General features: G+C 36.3%; 1 pseudogene; it reads right to left on the bottom strand.

The window, feature by feature from the left end:
- Positions 1–11,698: 11,698 nt before the first annotated feature.
- LOC106840051 (small ribosomal subunit protein eS17 pseudogene) lies at positions 11,699–12,101 on the bottom strand (annotated as a pseudogene).
- Positions 12,102–15,526: the final 3,425 nt, after the last annotated feature.

A 15,526-nucleotide genomic window follows, 5' to 3' on the forward strand; every position in this document is an offset into this window, starting at 1 on the left:
AAAGGCATGGTCCTCAGACCCATATAATACGTTCCTATTTTCTCAGTGCTTGTTTATCTGCTTTTTATCAACAGGGAGTTTTACAAGGTCCTTATTTTTGCAAGCAATTTAATAATGAGTTGTTGTAAAGAAATCCCAAAAAAGCACTTTGATTTCCCAATATTCTAGGCAACATTCTCATTCTTCTTTTTCACTAAGATTTTGCTTTCAAATAATTGATCAGAATTTTATCTTTTAGGGACTTCGTGAGTTCCTTAAATCAACCAACTGATTCTCTACTTACGGCTTCCATACAGCTCCTTCTATAATTTTTGATAAAGAAATGGAAAAAGTTTAGAAAAATCATTATATATATTTCAGTTCCAAATCTGTTGCTTGCACACACTCCTGCTTACTCGATTTCATATTCAAATTTCTTCATACACATGTGTTCTATGTGTTGCATGCCAAATGCACAATGTGTGAAATTGTTTTCTAAACTGTTTTCCCTTTACAACCAAATAGGTTATTTTAAATTTAAATTTGATTGAAGTTGGGGTTATTTTCTTACAAGACAATAATGATAAATCATAGTAAAGACAGGATCAAAACCCAGAAAGTATGTTTGCCTTCCATATTCAAAGATTCAATAAATGTTGCTTAAAGTGAAAGATCATTAAGAGAAAGTATCTTTTTTTCTGTTCAATTTCCCATAAAGGATGGGGCTAGGCAGTGGGATTAGTTGTCTGGGGTTTCTTGAATTTAATTACTTTAGAGACTTGACATGCTACTTAGTAACTTCTTTTACCTAAAACAAATACCTTGTCTCCTGTTCCTTAGACTTGGTGTAGACTCGAGCTCCCCAAGCTGTCTTGTGTATCCGTTTTGTATCATTCTTCTACATGTTTATCGCGTTGAGAACACATACACGATACATGAATCTCAGTTCTTGAAAAGTTGTTTCATATCCCAACAAAACCATCATTCATCTGAATCCACTAGCCCGTAGGACAGAGAGGTGGAAGTTTTGGAGGAGGATGTTCTTTAAATACAGCAGATTTTTAAGAAACATCTGTGTATCCCCCAACTAATCATAAAACACAGAGGAGAGGGTTATTTATTTTTGTTTTTTGAGCAAATTGAAGTTGAGGCAGGGAAATATTTGCTTAATTGATGAGAAAAGATGTACTTTGGTTAAGAACTGAAACTATGACATATATTTGTCTAATTTTGAATTTTTAATAAAAAGTAAAAATTCCACTGTTATGTAGATTATGGCTTGTAGACTTTTCTTCCCAACCGTTCGTAGAGAATCAGTTGATAAATACATGTAACAAAAGATTAACCATGCACAAATGAGCTTAGAAAAATGGTGATGAAAATCAGAGGATGAGATCTGGGGTAAAACACGCTGAACTTCCATTCCTCTCTCTAGCGTCTACTAGTCATTAACACTCTTACTTTATTATCCCTTATGTTTTTAGAAAGTTTAAATGGGAAATGGTATATAAGTAAATGATTTTCAACATCTCATTAATGTATTTTCATTACCCTCTGCTGTCATTTTCCTTCTTTGGCCACATTTCCCCTCCTTTATCCTTTACTTGTTTCCACATATATGTAGATTTCTCCTCAGTGTCCTTTCCCTGTACTTCCTTTCTCTTATCTGAACACATCATCCTATTTTGAGGTGTAATCAACCCAAGTCTTTAACTGTCATGTGTGCAAATGACGCCCAAATCTCCATCTTTTACACTAAACTGCTCCAGACCTTATGTTTTCTTAGTTTTTAATTTTTCTCCATGGATAATGTTCCTTTATCTATCCTATTTTACACAAAGTTCTTGAGGTACAACTTGCATTTTCATCTACACTTTATGGGTAGTTTCCCTTTCTCTTTTTTATCTTTTATCATCACAAAGCTGCTGTAGTTTGATTTCCCTCCTCTTACTGCTCAGTAGAATCTCTTTTCTTTTCTTTTCTCTTTGCTATTAACTAGGTATGTATCTTTTTTATTAACTTGCTTTTGAACACAGTGAGCCCATAATGAGTTTAATTTGAATTGTTATTACAAACAAACTATATTATTCCAAAGTGTTTATAACTATGCTGCATTTCAGTACTTTCATGTTTTAAATTCGGGCTTGAATGTTTAGGTATCAAACTTCCTGACTTGAATTTAAAGATAAAAATAACATTAAATAATATCCATTGATTAAATTGAAAACTAATTTAGAAGAAACAGGGTGGGGCCATAAATTTTAACCTAGAAATTTTACAAGCTCTTGTTTCAAAGGAGCAATATGATTCTTGATTTTGCAAAGTCTACAGCTCTGTGAGTTTTGGCAAACATACAGCTTTGAGACCCCTACCACAGCCAAGATTTAGAAGGTCTCCATCATCCCTTCAAATTTTCCCCTATCCTTCTGTAGTCAACTCCTCCCGTCAACTCGAGTCCCTGGAAAACCTGATCTGTTTTCTGTTGCTATAGTTTTGCCTTTTCCTGAATGTCATATAAAGGGAATTGTATAGTGTGTACTCTTTGGGGCCTGGCTTCCTTCACTTAGCAAAGTGTACTTGCAATTCATCCATGTTGTGTGTGTCAGTAATTTGTTACTTTTTGTTGCTAATTAATATTCCATTATATAGATGTACCAATTTGCTTAGCCATCATGGGTTGAAAGACATTTGAGTTGTTTCCCGTTTTTGATAATCTTGAGTAAAGCTGCTCTAAACACTTGCATACAGGTTTTTGTGTGAACACAAGTAAATACCCAGGAGTAGAATTGCTGAGCCATATAGTAAGTGTGTGTTTAATTTTAAAAGAAACTACAAACCTGTTTTCCAAAGTGGCTGTACTTTATGTGTTCCCACAAGCAATGTATGAGACTTCCAATTGTTTTAAATTCTTATAGCTACATGGTATTGTCAGTTTCTTTATCTTTAAAAAATATTTAGTAATTATGTTAGATGAGAGGTGGTATCTCATTGTACCACTACAATGGTGGTACAAATTGATTTAATTTCCATTTCCCTAAAGACAAATAAATATGGGCATCTTTTCATGTACTTATTTGCTGTCTGTGTATTTTCTTTGGTGAATAGTCTGCTCAAAACTTTTCTCAATTTTTTATTGTGTTGTTTACTTATTCTTGAATTTATGTATGTATGTATTTATGTATACATACAAAAATATACGTGTGTTTTTACATATACATATACTTTCTTTTTTTCTGGTTACATGCCCTTTGTCTCATGTGGACTTTTCAAATATTTTCTCCTAGTCTATGAATTATCTGTTATTTTTCACTTCTCTAAGTACTTCTGCCCCTGATTTATAGTAAGACTTATCTTTTTTTAAAAGACTATTTTTTTAGAGTAGTTTTAGTTTGTAACAAACTTGAGAGGAAGGTACAGAAACTTCCCATATGTCTTCTGCTCCCACACCTGCATAGCCTCCTCCCTTATCACTCATCAGAATGGCACATTTTCTACCAAGCTGATCCTACACTGACATATCATAATCACCCAGAGTCTGTAGTTGACCTTAGGATTCACTGTTGGTGTTCTCTGAGCTTCCAGCATCTGTGGTTTGGTGTCTGACATTAATTTGTGGGAATTCTCAATCATTATCGTGTCAAATATTTCTTCTGTTCATTTCTCTTTTTCTTCTCCTTCTGACATTCCTATTACATATGTTACATCTTTTCTAGTTGTCCCATAGCTCTTGGATATTCCATTCTTTTTTTTTTTTTTCAGCCTTTATTCTCTTTGCTTTTTGGTTTTTGAGGATTCTAGTGATACGCCTTCTATCTCAGAGATTCTTTCCTCAGTGGTGTCCAATCTACTTATAAGTCCTTCAAAGTCGCTCCCCATTTCTGTCACAGTTTTTTTTTTTTATCTCTAGCACTTCTTTGTGGGTCTTTCTTAGGATTTACATCCCTCTTCTTACATTTCCCCTCTGTTCTTGCATGTTATCATCTTTATCCATTAGAGCCCTTAATATATGTATCATGGTTGTTTTAAATTTTCTGTCTGATAATTCCTGCCGTGTCTGCTTCTGATGCTTGCTCTGTTTCTTCAAATTGTGTTTTTTGTCTTTTGGTGTGCCTTGTAATTTTTTCTTGATAGCCAGTCATGATGTACCGGGTAAATGGAACTGCTGTAAAAGACCTTTAGTAATGTGGTGGTGAGGTGTGAGGGGAGGGCAAGAGTTCTAGTCCTATGATTAAGTCTCAGTCTTTTAGTGAGCCTATGCCGCTGGACCGTGAACTTCACAAGAGTCTGTGTTTTTCTCTCTCCCTTTAGGTGAGAAAGGATGGCTAGAGCTGGCTGGAGCTGGGTAATTCCTATTCCCCAGGTCAGTTTGGCTCTGATGACTACTCTAGCTGTTTAGGCTCTCCTTAACTAGTTTCCCCTGAAGGCAGGCCTCAAGAGCAGAGTGCTTTGGCCTATTTCAAAGTGGTTCCTTTTGCCCTCCCTCTGCTGGTAGCCTGAGGGAGTTTTTCTTCAGTACTTATTGTGGGAATCTGGTCATGCTCCTGGAGGTAAATCTCACAGTATTGATGACTGGGTTCCCCTGGAGTTTTTAATTCTCATGAATTGTGCGCACGAGCTTCCAGCAATTTATCAGTTAAAGCCCAGGATTTCCTACCCTGGCTCTTGTTCCCATGGAAGTTTCTACTTGTGGGTCTCTGCTCTAGTAAGCTGTGATCCCTGTATTCACCTGTCTGTCTCCAATCTTGGGGAGAGTAGTTTGCCCTGTATCCTCCCCTATCTTATGGATTCAAAAAGAATTGTTGATTGCTCAGCTTTTTCCTGGGGATAGCCTGGTGACTTCTAAGCTCCCTACATGTGGAACAAGTGAATTGTCTTTTTATTCTTTTAACAATGTCTTTCACATAGCAAACTATTTTAATTTTGATAAGGTCCAGTTTATCAAATTTTCTCTTCAAGATCATGTTTTTGATGATGTATCTAAGAACTCTTTGCTTAACTTAAGGTCAAAAAGATTTTCTTATAGAAATTTTATAGCTGTATATCTTTTGTTGGGTCTTTGAACTATTTTGAGCTAGTTTTTGTTAAGATGTGAGGTTTAGATCAAGTTTTTTTGTTTGTTTTTTGTTTACAAGGGGATGACCAGTTGTTAGCAACATTAGTTGAAAAATCTCTTCTTTTTCCATTGAAATGTGTTTGCACTTTGTCAAAAATCAGTTGGCAATATTTGTGTGGGCATATTTTTGGATGCTATAGTCTGTTGAATAGATCTATTGGTCAAGCTTGCTACTGACATCTCACTGCAATCTGGAAGGCAGTTAGTGTGAGTCCTCCAATTTTGTTCTTTTTTCACAATTTTTTTTGGGCAATTCTAGTTCCTTTACTTTCATATAAATTTTTGAATCAGCTTGTCAATCTCTACAAAAAGTTCTTTTTGCATTTTGATTGAGATTACTTGAAATGTATAGATCAATTAGGGGAGAACTGTCATCTTAAGAATATTAAGTTTTTAAATCCATGAACATGGTATATCTCTCCATTTGTTTAGGCCTTGTTTGATTTCTTTCACTAATATTTTATAATTTTCAACATAAAGTTACTAAATATATTTTGTTAGATTTAAACTTACATATTTTCTTAAAGCTTTGTTCATTTCTCTTGACTAAGAAAGACTTTCACATTATTTTTCTCTTCAGCACAGTAAAAAAAATGAGTTCATTGTTAAAGACTAAAGATTTTTCTGATTTAATCATGTGCATTAGAAATTTTGCATGTTATCCTGAAGACATGTTGTGTGTCCTTATCCACACTCATCATTTTGCACCTCTAACATTTACAATACACTTTTAAAGCAGATTGGAGAAACCAGGTTGCACTTATTTTTCCTCTTTAATTGAGATTTGAATCTGGAGTACCTCCACTTTTATTAAAAGTCAAGTAGAAGTTTTGGGTAAAAAAATGTTATCTCCTAATTCATAACCCATTGTGAATTAATCTGTCACACTAACCTGTCATAGATTTAAAAACATCAGTCCTATCACAAGAGATCTGGCAATCTCTACTACATTTAATTTCAGATATTTTCTGTATATTTAAGTATTTTGTTTCAGTTCTGCATCACAGAATTGTTTCCTTGAAGAGACAGTTAAAGATTTACTTTTAATTTCAATAATTTGTAGAACCACCAATAAAAATATCTCAGCTGAGATGACAAGCAGATAAGCAGACACCTTCTAAGCATTGTAAATTCACACATGAGTAGACAGTGACAGCTATGTCATAACCTAATGAATTGCCTGACAGTGGATATATTACTTTGGCAAGAGTCATAATAATAATTCGTATCTCAGAGAAGATAAAATATGATTAAAGATATATGACAAAATTGAAGAAAATCAATAACTTTCATTTACTGAGGGCATTCTATATGCAAGTTCTTTCTAGTTCTAAGCATCTGTGTATGGGCTTTATATGCATCAAGCCATTTAATCTTCACAAAATACCCTATAAGGAATATATAGTTATACCCTTTTTAATATGATGACACTGAAATTAATAACCAGAAAACCAACTCTGAGTTTCCATAATCCATCAGTGGTGAGATATGAGGCCTTGAGAAATGCGATGCTCCTTTTCCTAGGAGATCTTACCTGACCACAGAAGCTCGGTACTATCTGACTCTCCAGTGGGTTTAGGTACTCTGTAGGTAAGATCATGCCATCTCACCTGAATAAATATATTGCTGTGTTTTTCAGCAATATTTTTTCACAGCTATATTATAATTGTCTGTTTCTGTGTTTATCAACACTCCTAGAGTCTGGGCTTGTTGAAAACAAAACTGTGCTTACTTAATTCCATTGACTGGTGAAGCAGAACAGAAGATCCCAGCTGAGGATATATTTGCCCTTTTTGGTCTAACTGTAGGGAGGCCCTGCACTAGAACATATCAGGTTTGTGAAAGGGCAGGTACGTAGGTATGAAAACCAGAGGGCATTTTACAGGTCCATGTATGGAAGAGTAAACTGGCTTCTCCCTTCCAACAGAATAGTAGCAGCTGAGCACTCTCTCCTCAGCTAAAAATGCAAGTATTATTACTTAAAAAAAGTGAGTGAACCATCTGGAGGAAAGCTAGGCAGCTACTGTAGGTGACAGATCCATAGAGTGTCACCTCTGTGACCCTGCTATATAACGAGGACTTCCAGGTAAGCATCATAGCCTCTCACTCTAAAAGTCAAGCCTTAAAATGAGCAAACCCACCCATGTGCACAGAGCTTTGTAAGCTTTTGTTGGGGAGCGGGCTCATTATTAAATATGAATGGATACCCATGGATCACCAAAATTTGAGAAAAGCCTGCAACATAAGCAAAATAGATTAAGATAAATAAGTAAAAAAAGGTAATCCTAGGGGAAAAGAGACAAATAAGAATAAAATTTTAGGAGATAAATAAATAAATACATAATCCTAGGAGAAGTGATCTTGAAATGCAGTATAGAACTTAAATAAAACAAAACTTTAAGTAGAATCCACATATAGAGTTGGAAAAATATTATATCTAAAAATCTGGAATAAGATGCCAATAAAAAGGAGCTAACAAAAAGAAAGAACTCTTAGAAATTAAACATTAGTTTCCAAAATATAACACTAAATAGAAGGGTTATAGGTACAATTGAGGAACACTCCTAAAGAAAAGCAAAAAAGCAATGGGATTCAAAAGTTAAAAAGAAAAAATATGCAGAATTTCAATTCTGGGTGGCCAAAATATAATCAAGAGAGATTTGACAAAAAAGTGAAAAAATTTTCAAAGAAATAATGCAAAAAATCCACCAAGCTAAATAGAAATGTCTAAAAACTGAAATGGCTTATTAAATACTAAACAAGATTAATGAATAAGAACTGCCTAAACCTATCATTGTGAGATGATAGAACAACAAATTAACAAGCACTACAACAATAATAATAATCACAACCACCAAGTATTGAGTGCTTACAGTAACATGCCATTTTACAAAGACTCTCTCACTGTTTTCCCATACCCACCCCTCTTTTGACTTCATGGTCCTGGATCCTTAAATCCTGCTTCTCTAAGTTTCTGCCCCACCTGCTAAACCATTTGCCTCTGCACATTATTCCAAGTATACACTTATCTTGGGCTCTCTTCACCAAGGTGTTGAGATGCAGTGTCTGAAGCCCTGCCCTTTGGAAGGATTTCCCCTCCCTGATGAGGACTACCTTTGAGTGGACATAGACAAACTATGTGTGACATTAGGTTGTTCTTGTGTGACAAACGTGGGCAGTGTGGACTCCGTGTAAACATGGTAGTGGATCCAAAAGAACAGCCAGTGCTGTCAGTCAATTATGGACCCGGAAGCAGAAGATCTGAGAGGTGCATTTTTATGGTCGCCACGAAGGCCTATTAAGTGTTGCAATTCTTTCTCACTGGTTATTGGTTGAGTTTTCAACTGCCTACTATTATCCACCACTATTCAGGTGGATTTTGCAGATTTCTGACTGGTGAACTAAATGGGAATTAAGATGGATAGATTAACACAGAGATGTGCCACCCAGATGTCCTCTGAGGAAGGATTTGTTCCCTACCTGTATGGAGTGTGGTCAGTAGAGAGCATCCAGTTATGGGCTCCTTCCAGTTAAGTCTGCCTTAGCTTCAGAAAATTGCTTTGCTGAAGTCATGCCCTTCCAATAATTGATCAAGGTAGGGTTCAAAAGGCCAGTGATTTAATCCCGTGTGGGACATTATCACAAATATGCTAACTCGAGAACTCTCAGATGAATTGGCTGAAATTTTATCAGTTTTGCATTGAATTTTGACTTCTTCTTCTGCTCAGAAGTGCTTTATCCTTCTTCCTTTCATAGGTGTTGATATGTAATAAATATATTTCACCAAATTGTATTTCAACCTGGTTCCAGAGAACCTGATCTATGCCACACAAGAACCCCCAGCCCCTCATTCTTTAAGTATTTGACTGCTAACTTACTCCTCACCCCAGGACAAGTATTGTTTTTTATTGCTATATTGGCTGGTGGAGGTGAGATGTCTTCTCTACTACAATAACTCTTACCATACGGGTGAAGGAACTTGTATGAGTGTTCTGCCAACTGTTAAGTATGTCCATTCCAATTATATGTTTGTGATCTGGGGAAATGAGTACCATATGCAGTGGTGTGCTGGAGCTGGCTTGGGTTGGCTCATGAGAGCCAACCATGCACATCTCTTCCCAACTCCATGTTCAGTGTTATTATGTTGGGAACGTAATATCAGTCATGGTGGGAGGATTTACACCATGGAAACAAACAACTGCTATGAAAAATAGGGATTTTTTTTCTCCTCAGAGAGCCAGTTTGAAAACATTCACAGTACTCTACTGACCAAAGCCGTCTGTGGACCCAGTAGACCCACTGTGAGATGGATCTGAGCAAAGGCTCTGTTTATTACCTGATGCACATATCCCTCTACTAGAAGGAGGTGAGAAGGTGCTGCTTCCTTGAATATCAGCATAAACTCGAATCTTTTATCTAACAACATTAAAAGGATCTGAATACCTCCCCTTTCCCAGTGTGTGGTTACCCTTTGCAGAAGGACTTGGGAAAGCACATCAGTTGATACTTGCCATGGTATTGCAGGATCCTTCCTCATGGAGACCCAGCTTGTACTCAGTAGATTCTGGGTCTATGAAGTGGCTTTAATTTGATAACTGGGAAAGGGATTTTGACTTTCATTTGGCAATGTGAACCTCATTCTTCTGTTCATTCTTTTTTAATATCTTTTTACTATGTTTGTTAATTAATTATATATTTCTTAGCTGCCCATCTATGTTTTATGAACCATCTTTATAGAATTCTAAGTGTTATGCACCCCTGACTGCCCTTCTAACTCTGCTGCTCAGTACATTACTTACAGTCACCTTGGCTCAGACAGTTAGATGCTGCCACCTGGCCTCTGCTATTCTAGGACTGCGTCATCTCCATTACTATAGGCTGGTTCTATAATAGCATCTCAACAAAGTTCCAATATATGTAGCACAGACATTAATGAGATTTTAAACTATGCTTGTGTCGCCTCATTAGTCATTCCCCATTGCCTTGGTAAACAAAACGGCCTTCAGTCCCTCCAAAACAGCGTGGTCGGTTGTTGAGTTTTCCCATTTTGTATCATAGACCTGTTCTAGCATGCTCACTTTTCTGTGTCTTGATCTCTTCCTTCATAGTGCACCACAGCAGACTGTGGGACTTCTCGGCCTCCATAATTGTGTGAGCCAATTCTTCGTAATTAATCTCTTCATATATACATTTATATATGCATATATATGAACCTGGATATATATACGTATGTCTCCTATTAGTTCTTTTTCTCTAGAGAACTCTAATACATTCCTTGGTTGATTTCTTACCCTCATATATTTCCTATAATATTTTATGATGTGGACTTCAGTATTATTCAACTTTTTAAGTCACACAGAAATTTTTGTATAGTCGGATGATAACTAATTTGGGGACTGAATTTTCAATAGGGCATATGTTAGGACTTCCTAAATATTAGAGTTATGAAACAATAACATGTGACCTTGTAAGATAACTGATCTTAAAGCACAGACACTATCACAACTAGAGAATGCATTATTTTTTTCTTGAAAATTAAACTGGATCATATAATTTACAATTCAATGTCTACTTTTGTGATTCTGTGAATAATTTCCATCTTCAATATAAGTGCTTGTAGAAGCAATGTTTTTCAAAAGTGTAAAGTAAATGAAAGGTGTGATGTCTTATAGTTTGCTGAGCTTTATTCCGTTGCAAGAAACAGATTCATGTTTCCTTAAGTAAAACAGTGTATTTTAAGAATGTGTAGAGAATTAAGGGAAAGAGGGAAAGCCATGTCGCCAGGCTTAATAGAAAAGATGGAGCTGAAAGTTCCTTTTGGGAACAGTGCAAACAGAGATGGTATGGATTATCTAGTCCTTTGTACTTTGTTTCATATTCTGAAATGGCTATTGGGATTGATCACATATATATATTTTCTTGGCCTCTCCTCTGAGTTAGATTCTTTATGAATGAGGCCCATGAATTATTATTCAAAAACTTCTCCTACTTCCACTCATATAGCCAAATGGGCACTTTCCCATGACCCAGACTTGTGAAGCAATGCTCTTCTCTAGTGATCCATCAGCTTGTTGATTTGACTCCTCTCTGCATCTGCCACTAACCACCAACTGGTTTTATCTTACATAAGTCTCTCACGTAGCCCCTAAAGTGAAGGATCAGATCAATTCTATCAAACAAATCTTTAATTAATAGAGAGTCTATTTATAAATTTGCTTTTTTATATATGTATGTGTATATATGCACATATATATATCATGTATGTGTGTATGTTCATGTACAATTGTATGTATACACACACAAAAACACAAACTCACACATGCAATTGTACAAGAGCAAATATATTTTTCCAACTTATTCTTTCAGACTCAGCTCTTGAATTTCCTTTTTTAGTTCTTCTGCACCTCTTTTTTTTGTCATTTTTGAACTTGCACGTCCTACTTAACATTTGCTATTCATTAAATACAATGTTCTCTCTTGCATTTTTACCAAAAGAAGGATTACACTGGGTAAATAACTTGGAGAGAGCTAGATTTATTGTGCGGTCTGCCTTTTTTATTGTCGTTGTCCCAGATTTCTTGAGAATATTACACCATTGCAGAAGAATCAAATGGCTCCACGTGGTTGAAATCCATTCAAACTGTGGGCTGAGCCACCTGCGTGTTGGACAGACTGCCAAAGTCTAGAACTTCAGCATCTCCTTAGTATCAGGATTTACTTCAGTGATCTCCTGATCCAGTGCTGGGACCTTAGGAACATGATCATATTTCCTTTCTCTCTCTTTCTTCTGCTGCATGATGGAGACACTCTCATGATCCCATTCTGAATCCATTTCATCACATGCATGACATAGCTTGCTATCTGGTTGCGGAAGCCCTTCCCGGGAATAAATGACTATCTCCTTGCACATGCGTTTGTTCATGTGGAAATTGTTACCCAGCTACACGTAGTACTTCTCTACGAAGACCCAGGCCACTTGCTTCACGATTTGGGCGCAAATTCTGCCCATGTTGGTGCATCCTTCATAGAAAAGCTTGGTCCACTCTTATGAATTCATTTCCTACTATCCTGTTTTTTGTAGGAGCTGCATTTTCCTATAAGATGTGCCAGCAAGTGAAAAAGTATGTCTTCAGTAGAAAACAGAGATTGAGCTTACCCATTGGGATCACAAATGTAGAAGTAATAGATCTGATGGATGTTGTTGCAATTTTCAGAATAGCAAGACCAGCCACTCTCAATAAAATATTATTGAGATCAAGAGTTTAATGGAGTTCACTGGTGGAAATTGGAAATTAGTATCAGCACTGAGTGCCTTGTTCTCAGCATAGTAGACTTTGATCCTGATTAGGCGCTTTGTACCTTGACATAAGAAGATCATTTTAACTCAGCAATGTGTTCTAGGTGGTGGGTAATTCTTCAACAGTATTACAAGGAGCTTCTGCTACCTTTTCTTTTTATTACCAAACTAAGATTGGATCTCTCAAAATAAATTCCTGACATTTATCTACTACTTTTCATCTGTTTATACTGTGCACTGTAATGCAAATGCTTAACTTACAGAGAAGCAGAGATGGAAAGTTCTGAATCATTATGCATAAAACTTGAGAACCACTGCTATAAGGAAAATCATGGCGGCCGTATTTCTTTGTCAATAAAACGTGAGGACAATCAGTGGGGATTTATTTTCTTCGATCTTAAAAAGAGACATTAAAAAAGAAATGGCCTCTTTTTTTTGCTTCCAGATGCTATCATATATGCATGGAATTGCAGCAATCACCTTGGTACCATGAAGGGAATTATATTAAAGAGCCATGCTAAGAATGGCAGAGAGGAAAAGGGAAGGACCATTTTGTCAATAACCCAATGGTATTGTCAAGTCACTGAATTAATGAAACTTGGAGCCATCATTCCTCTTAACTTCTTATTATATGACACAACAAACCTAATTTTTCAAACTGTTTTAAACTGGCTGTTTCATAACTTGTAGCCAGATGCTTTGTAACTATTTGCATAGGTCAGTTCATTTATTCTTTTTAAGAAATTTGTGATGGAGGAAAGCAAGTATTATTAGCTTCATTTTATACTATGAGTATCTTGCAGTTCAGAAAAACCAAATAAGCTGCTTAATTAATTAGTGGCAAATCTTATGATTGGAATTCTACTAATTAATCCTGGAGGTTAAGGGATACTGTTATACAATGTCATATTGCCTTTCAAAAAGAGCTCATGCAGAGTAGCTGAATGCTAATGATTAGACTTTTACTGTATACAATGTTTTTCTGCAGGAAGACATTTCAAAGGGGGAAGCCCATTCTACTCTAACTAGGTAGCTAGAAGTAAAAAGTGATAACAGGATGATTACTCAAGTAGGAAACACCACTTATTGTATATTCATTCTTTCAATTGTTCATTCACTTGGGGTTTTTTTCATGTATTCATTCATTCAACATACATTTATTGAGTGTCTTCTATGCATCATGAGATATATTATCAACTGGTGTTGCAAAGGTAAAGTATAGAGAGCCTTGCCTGAAGAATCTTACAGTATAGAAATCTTATAGATATATTAAAAATGAGTGGAATGAAATATTTCCAGTCCTATGGATTTGATCCTGGATGCAGTTCCTCACAGACCCAAGGATTCAGAGGTGATTAGCCATGGGAAGAAGAGCTAAGATCCCAGTGCATAAATTTGAGAGGCATTAGCACCAGTGGTTAGCATCCATGTGTCAGGCAAGAACATTACCTTATAGGAGATGGCAAGGGGTATCAAGACTCCAAAGGAGATGACTAAGCAAGCAAGCAGGTTGGCTTGCTACAACTTCATAGGTGTTAAAAGCAGGCAGAGTCTCAATAAATCAAAGTACTCATCTATTCATTGCTCACAGCATGGCAAGCAGTCAACGCATCAGCATTGTGACCTTGTATCCCCACCACGACATGGTTCCCCACAGGTGACGTGATAGACCTCATGATGGCCTCTTGCTCAGGTAGGTTGCACTGTAGTTAAGGAATGCAAGAGTAAGGCTTGGCGCCTAGCACAACAGGCAGGAAGCAAGCTAACCCTCTTCCCTTGGAAGACAAGTGCTCATGTGGTTGCCTAGACTGTTTTGATTGTCTATGTGACCAGTTACAGAAATGGCTCACGGTCAGAGGATGGTGAGGCTTGCAGAATGGCATATTCAGCAAAAATGTATGGAGAGACTTGGGGCCAAGGGTGGATTGCATCTCCTAAATGTTTGCTTAGAGTCAGATATCCTGGGTTGAAGGAAGTCTGCCATTTACCTACACCATTTACTGGCTCTGTGGACTCGGGCAACTTATTCCACCTCTTTGTTTTCCCTTTGGAATGTGGGATTTTAACGATATCTTCCCCACGGGATTGTTTAAAATAGCCTGGCATAGAGCAAATACTAAATAAATGTTCATTTTTACTATCATTCAGAGCAGTGACATTTTTAGGTTGCTGGAAAAAAGAAAGAACATGGTTAAAATAAAAAACGGCAATTGTGCTTTTGCCAGAGGTAAGCTAAAGCATCTATGGAAACTTGGTTTGGACAATAAAAATCAAGAACCTAATGTTGAATGAGGAAGAGGAAGATGACAAATGTCCCCAAATAGACACAAAGGCCAAAGGGACCTTGTAGATGGATCATTTGTAATTTCAATAAACTTGTTTCTTTCAGCAGAGAATTAATGCCTATGTCCATATATGAAGCTGCTTTACTTTTTTATTTAGAAAATTTAGCCTTTCTTTTTATGTGGTATTTCTGATTATTTCTCAAAGATCAATAACTCTGATTCAAAAATTGATATATTGTCTTGTAGAAATATCACTAAAGGACAAAATTGGGTATAGCCCTAAAAAAGTAAACATTTATTTCCTTGTCATTGTTTGAAATATTATATATAATATTGCTACTGTGGTCGTATTACTATTAATAATAATGACAAGGATAGAACAACAATAGATTACAACTATTAAGTGTATACTCTTGCTTGGCATTGTTCTCAGCTTTAAATACTGTTCACAGACTAGTACATTTAACACTCAGAACTACCATATGAGCAAGTGCTGTTATTACCTTATTTTATAGATGAGGAAACAGGCAGAGAGAGGTAAAGTAAATTGTTTAAAGTCACACTACTAGTAAGTGTCTAGAATATGACACAGACACTGGACTCCAGAGTATACACACTTAACCAACATCTAAGAAGGAAAAAATCTGATAGCATGTCAATCAAGGAGATTATTTTCCCTCAAAATGGAATCTGCTTTTTTGATGTATATACCTTAGCTATTTGTGCATAGGTTTTCATGATCAGTACACAAATCTTTCATGAGGGAATCACTTTGAATAGACTTTCCCAAATTTACTACTAGAGCTGTAGTGACCTATTTGCTGACCTGGAACTTGGTGTCAAAAGTTCTCG

This window comes from Equus asinus, chromosome 10 (genome assembly GCF_041296235.1).
Source record: "Equus asinus isolate D_3611 breed Donkey chromosome 10, EquAss-T2T_v2, whole genome shotgun sequence".
NCBI classification, from domain to species: domain Eukaryota; kingdom Metazoa; phylum Chordata; class Mammalia; order Perissodactyla; family Equidae; genus Equus; species Equus asinus.